This window comes from Hibiscus syriacus, unplaced genomic scaffold (assembly GCF_006381635.1).
Source record: "Hibiscus syriacus cultivar Baekdansim isolate YM2019G1 unplaced genomic scaffold, ASM638163v2 tig00006850_pilon, whole genome shotgun sequence".
NCBI classification, from domain to species: domain Eukaryota; kingdom Viridiplantae; phylum Streptophyta; class Magnoliopsida; order Malvales; family Malvaceae; genus Hibiscus; species Hibiscus syriacus.
Genome location: NW_024062113.1, coordinates 152,459 through 159,685, shown reverse-complemented (window position 1 = coordinate 159,685; position 7,227 = coordinate 152,459). Strand labels below are relative to the sequence as shown.

The window sequence follows — 7,227 nt, the reverse complement described above, 5'->3', positions numbered from 1 at the left end:
TTTAAATAATGGAATGATCTGATTGGCAAAATATCAAAAGTGGTGGTCAAAGTGAAAAGAGGCAATAGATAGGTGGTCAATGCTATAGTTTACCCTTTATTTAATTATAAATAAAACAGAACCATTACATCAAACTTGAAATAGCATGGACCTTGGAGAAAATAACACAAGACAGAGACGATAATATCATAATACTGATGTGCATTACCATGGCAGCACTTATTTAATGCAATTTACGCCCTAAATAACTCGTTAGATTGAGATGCTGTTTGGAATTCCCTTGCTAGAAATTCCAGGTGCACCAGTTGGATGGAGCAAATTATAAGGAACATTGACGGGACCGACACGGTTCTTCAATTTCTTGTCCAAGTTATTCTTCAAGATCTCCCCTTCAATCTCAGCAAGTCTCTTATTGAAAGCCTCGGAAGCCTCAAGCGGAATTGAATCGGTGGTCCAGTTCGGGAGTCGCTGTCCGAGGTACATCTCATCCGATGCGTGGTTGGACAGCGTCTCGACCACGGCGATGACGGTAAGGGATTGTAGCTGCGAGGCCATGGTTCTAAAGAAAACCTTCTCAGGGTTCTTCTCAAGCTCAGCATATTCAGTGGTGCCTTTCTCAGGCATGAACTTTCTGCTTATGGTTGGACGGTTGGGGAAGTAACCTCCGTAGGCGTATTGTCCAAAGTTGACGGCTGCATGAAGTGCAGAAGCGATCCATATGATAATGGAGCAAGATTGTATTAGGTCATCACGGTTTTGCATTTTAGGCCACCATGGCTCATTTTTCAGGTCACCATGACCAACCTCTCGGAGTTCCTTCCACCAGGCTTGAAGTTCGGGGTCCTCTTTAATCATTTCGTCTGTCTTGTAGTAAAAGGAGCAATAATCTCTGACCCATTTTTCAATTGCAAACCAGATCTTCAACCCATCAACGGCATATGGATAATCTTTTATCACCAATCGGTCAAGGTCATCGAGGGAATTTATATCACCATCGACCATCCCTCTGTTAAAACACAGAAAACAAAATCCATAGTTAATAGAGGCTTTCATTCATTAATATTTCAGTAAGAAATTATTGTACCTTTTCTTTAGATCATTAGGAAGAGCCTGATCCATGAAATTCCAGCTCTTGTAAATTACCGAAGACATCTCCATGGAGTATTTTCCAGGAAAAAATGTTTTCTCTATAATTCCATCTGCATTTACAAGCAATTCTCTAGCCAATGCATTAATAGTCATGGTGTCTTTAAAATGAGGATGGAGAAGTTTGTAAATTGGATGAACCACACTCAGTTGTCTGTTTGTTGCAATCACGAATGGCTCTAAAACTGCATGAGTGTTCAACCTGAGATCAAATCAAAAGTCACCCAAGTTATAATATACCATATTTAAGCCTTATTTAGGGCACATATGTTGTTATATTTACCAGTGGCTCAGTAGCTGATGATGACCAGAATCATTAACAGCCACAAAAGCTTTAGCAAGCTGCCAAATCCAACTCTCAACTCCATGTTCTGCTGTATATATACCTTGCTATCAGCACCAATTTTGTCCCCTTCCTGTTTTGGCAAGCTCAATTCAATAGCCACTGGCTTCAATGTACCGTCGCCTCTCAAGAACAGAATGGTCCTAGATGCATATGTCTTGGCTTCAGTATAATCATTTATCTTCCCAAGGTAAGGCATTAGAGTATCGTGATGATCCAATATAAATAGCCTTTTGCTACTCAATGCCTGTGTCAGATCCATATTTCGTTAAAAATATATCAAGAAATGAAGATATATAAATATATATTATATTACCTCTTCTACAGTAAGTCCATCCAAGTTATACTCGATGTCTTGTTTAGTTATGGAACTGTTTTGATGAACATACACTTCGGGATCTAACTTGCTAGTTGGAGGGAATTCCTGCGATTGTTTTCATAGTTAATAAGTTGAGATATGAGACAATACAACACGTATCCCACTTCAATCAAAATTTGCCCCAACATTTTGGCTTTTGACATTTCATTTTATGGTAAAAACACTCTTATATGGATGGAAACAGTTAGTTAACACACGATGAACGCTTCAAAATAAGTATTTTTTATCCTTAAATGAAACTCCAATTACCAAAATGCTCCAGAAAAAAGGGCCCGATGATTATTCTATCAAATTTTATAACCTTTTTGACCTAAAATAAAATGTTATTGTCAAAATACTTCTAAAGAAATAAGGATTAACATGACCATTTTAATAAACATTGGGAGTTAATTTTGACGTATGCCTAGAAATTGCATTGCTTTAGGTTTTCTAATTTTGTTTTTATAATATCAATTTTCTTGTCAAAAAAATGAAGATAAGTCAATTGATTGGTACTGCCGGAAGATAACGGATAGTAGTGGGGGCCATGACCCCCAAAATTTTGAAATATTATAGTTTAGAACTTTAAATTTTTTAAAATATTTAATTTGACTCCTACAAAATTTTTAGAAATCTCCCACAATTTTTAAAAATTCTCATTAAGTCTCTCAAAAATTTAAATTTTTTAGATATATCCCAAGGTTTTTAAAATATATATATATATATAAATTGAACCTTTCAAAATTTTTAAAAATTTTATTTTAAATCTCTAAATTTTATAAAATTTTAAATTGACCCCCAAACTTTATAACCGAGTTCCGGAATTGTTAATTGAGTTGCTCTTTAAGCTTACCGTGAGGAGACGAATAAGAAGAGGGTCCAATCCTGCAATCATTTCTCTGCCAAATTCTTCATCTGTCCTCCATGCAATGGGGTTACTCCGGTCTGCTCTCAGAAACATATTACTTGATCACATAATCCATGCGTACATGTATACTTACATGGAATGTGAGATATATATATAGGATTATAAATTAGACGAGATAAATCGCGAGTTACTCGAGATCGATTCGGTCAAAGCTCGGCCAATACTTGGATTGAATATACTCAATTTGTGCTCGAACTCAACTCGAATTCTTAACGAGCTGAAACGAGCTACTTTATACTCAACTCGAAAAGCTCGCGAGCTTCTCGAAAAAATAATATATTAAAATTTTAGATTTTTTATATTAAATTAATAATAATATTACCATTTGTATATTATTTTTTAAAAAATACTATATAAGGCTTTCATGTATTTAAGTTCGGGTTCAAATTTGAGTCGAGCTTCAATTTTTTATTTCAAATGAAACTTGAAAATTTAAAGCTCGCGATCTTTCGAATTGAGTCGAGCTTCAATTCTTTATTTCAAATTTGAGTCGAGCTTAAAAACTTTAAGCTTGCGAGTTTTCAAATTGAGTCAAATTTAATTTTATACTTTTTGAATCGAGTCGAGCTCTGCACTACTCAAACTTGACTCAACTCGTTTATGCCGTACATACATGCAAGATTTTATAACAATAAAATTTGTTTACCTTTAATAACATTAGGCACTGGAAATTTCAAGAGTTGTTGGCCATCAGATCGGAAAAATTCCTTCATCGTCTCTAAAGGGATGTTACTCGCGAGTTGATTGATGAGACCGGTGGGAAGTGGAATTCCATTGAAGTAGAGGTTGTCTACGTCTTTAAATGAATCGAACTCGTTGGGAGTAAAGTTAACAAAAGCTTCCAATAGCGGAATGATTTGGTTAACTAAACTTTTCAAACTATAAGTAATAAAGTCCGACAGCTTCAAATGACCAAATTCCTCGTCTCGTGGTACGTAAATGTTAAGAACATCCGGAAGAAAAAGCCTGCTCTCAGTGTTGGGATCTATCAAGTTACAAGAAGAAGAAAAAATGTTAGATTAGATTAAATATAAGTAAAACCATATATAACTCCCTCTAAATATTTGGATGATCACATCCCATAAGTACATCCAAACCCAGAGATGGTGATCCCTAAAATTTATTAGTTTTTCCATTTCTAAATTTTAAAGTTGATCCCTAACATAAAATTTTACGTTCATCCTTGTTGGCTCCAAAAGTTTTTTTAAAAATTCTCAGTAAATCTCAAGATTTCAAAAAATTTAGTTAGACCCAATATTTTTTTTTAAAAATGTAAACTGAGCCTTTTAAAAAAAATTAAAATTTTTAAAATTTTTAAAATTTTTAAATTATCTTCCCAAACTCTATCACCAAGTTTTGCCCTGCTTGTTCGAACCTGTTCTTGACGGTGGTCGGCCTGTTCTTCCTCTCCGAGGATAAGGATATTGAGCTGAGCCTCCGAGAACCGGGCGAGCGTATTGTGCACCCTTATCAGGAATACCCAAATCATTGTACAAAGCATAGTCATAAACTCGATCTCCTTGTTTCAGCTTTCCAGTCCCATCACCTCTCAAGGCTTTGAGCTCTTCTTCTCTGTATTTACGCAGCGCTGCAGGCATTTCATGTGGAAGGTACGTCTACAAAACACATTTTACAACAAAAAAATTTGTTTAAATACAAAACATTTGATTAATATATTACAAGTAAATTGTGTACGAAATACTCAATCTGAATTAGTCAATTAATAAATTGAAAATTGGTAATTATAAAAAAAATTAAAATCATATATATATATACCTTGTTTGGGAAGAAGACACGTGGTTGTTTATATTGCCTATCAGGATAAACCCATGAATTGCAAACGAAGTGAATTTTACCGGCGCTGGGAACATCTTCAAGAGTAATGGTCTTTAAGAAAAACTCAGCCGCATGGTTATTTCGTAGGATGATAGCTCCAGGGATTCCAAACTCTTCGTCCCAATCAAATGTAACCTTAAACAATGAATCACTACCAGCCAATGGAGGAGTAAATGTCAGGTTCCAGTACTCCAAAGCTGCCACCTTCCCCAGCTTCCCTCCATTTCCATTTGCTGTAACAACAGTTTTCGTTTCTATTTTCAGCATTTTTTATATTCAAAATGCAAAAAAAGAAAAAAAGGAGTTGGAAATGAGACGAACCAGGGTCGGAGTTTTCAGCGCTGACGAGCTGAAGAGTGACTCCATTGCCGAGAAACTCGAAAAGGCCGTCGGCTACGGTGGAGGTCATGGAAGTGAGATCCAAAAGGTTCTTCTTAACTAAAACAAGACTGCCTGTGATTGTCTTGCTGGATTTGTTCAAGCCGCCGGTAATGTCTTTCACGACGTTACCGGCCGCATTCAACACACCTCCCAAGATCATTTTTTCTATGCTCTTATTGGCTACTACAACAATGATTTGGATGTATTCAAATTTGATGTGCAAAGCTGAGAGAGATTTTGGGCTATTTATAGTGAAAGATTTAACCATTATGCATTAATTATGACAGTAAAAGTAATCCCAAAAAATGACTGTAGAAAGATGATAAACATGATCTTATATGCATACAAATCTTTTACCCCTTACCAACCAATTAGGTATGGTCACCGGACGAGGCGGGGGGTCGGGGCGGTTTTTTTTCATTTCGATCTCAATTAAAAATATAAACTTTGTACCTAATTTTTCTCTGTCCCGGTGAATTTTAAATTTTTTTCCCACTCTGACCTTGTTCCAACTTTTAGGTTAAAATCTCAACCAGATTCGACTCGATCCGAATATATTAATAATTAAAATAATATATTTTATAATAATATAATTATAATTATTTATTATATTTTAAATGATTATAATAATATATTTTATGATAATTATAATTTTTTAATAATTAAAAAATATATTTTAACAATATCAAAATAAAAATCCCTAAGATATTAAACATTATATATAAAAAAGGATAAATTATCAGATCAGTTCGGGTCAAATTTTTCACCTTAAACCCAATTCAACCCCATTCCATCTCGAATTTATATACTATATAATTTGTCCCGTCTCGCCTCAAATCTAAATTTAAAAAAAAAACATATTTATAGAATCGGTTCGGTCGAGATCCATCGAATTCAAGTAATTTTACCATCCCTACCTCTTTAAAAAATGTATGAAGTGTATTTTTTTTTCTAAATATTCCTGATCTTTTATATTTCTCCTAAAATTCATTTTGAAAATTTTAGATTAAAAGTGAAAGAACTAAAATTAATTAATAGAAAGTTGAAATGAAAATAAATCAATTTATATTTTTAAACATATAGAAAAAATTAAAAATATTTTTACTGTTTTTAAAGAATAATTGATATTTTATTTTCAAATGATTGAATATTCGAATTGAAATTGATATTTAGAGATTGTTCACATAAGATTGAATTTTTAAAAAACTAAATTATGGTTTAATCTTGTTAAATTAGATTAAATAGGGGACTATTTCATGCAAACGCAAAGTTAATACAAATGTTCGTAAATTATATCTTAGATTTTGAATTAGTCCCAAATTATCAAATATTTTAATTAGCTTAAAATAATATTATTTGAATAATTAAAATATATAAATTGTTTTGCAAAATATAAAAAAAGAATTGTATATCTCAATTAAAAACATTGTAAGACTCCTTGACATATTCCAGTTGAATTATATATTTATTTCGATTAAGATTGTACTAATGAATTAATATATTTATTTTTTAAATTTTATACAATTTTTAATTGAGGTTTAATATTCTAAAATTCTTTTTATATTTGAATTTACAAAATAATGTATATATTTAATTATTTAAATAATATTATTTACATCAAATTTTTTTTTATGTTAATTTATATATTTAAACGTTGAAGTGTAATTTAACATCCAGGCTATAATTTAAGGATGTCAAATATAAATTAAAATAGTAACTAAAAATTTAAATAGTTAAAATAATTTTTTTTTATTTTTTTATTTTATAAATTAAAAAATAGAAATTTATATATTTTGATTTTCTATTAATTAATTTTTTTGAATAATATGAGTGATTATAAAGTAATATATGTTGAAAACTATCTTAATCTTTTGGAAACATGCACACACACATACACTATCGTTGAACTAAAGACCTCTAAGAATATGAACATTTCTTGTTATTATTAAAATCTTGATGAGTTCTATTAATTAATTTTAATTCTTTTACTTTTAATTTAAAATTTTCAAAATAAACTTTAGGATCAACATAAAGGTAGGAAAAGTCTTGCCCGTCTAGTTCAGTTGGTAGAGCACAAGGTTAAGAACTTGTGGTCGTGGGATCGAGTTCCACTGAGGGCAATTCATAATGGAAGTTTTCCACGAAAGCTGCTCTCAACCTGGCGTTGGGAACAACCTACTACCTTACCTCCCCTTACCCCATATTACATATGGGAATAGGGTCAGCTAATTTATA

General features: G+C 32.3%; 1 pseudogene; it reads right to left on the bottom strand.

Moving 5' to 3' along the window:
• Positions 1-209: 209 nt before the first annotated feature.
• Positions 210-5,202, bottom strand: LOC120201055 (annotated as a pseudogene).
• Between the last annotated feature and the right edge of the window lie 2,025 nt (positions 5,203-7,227).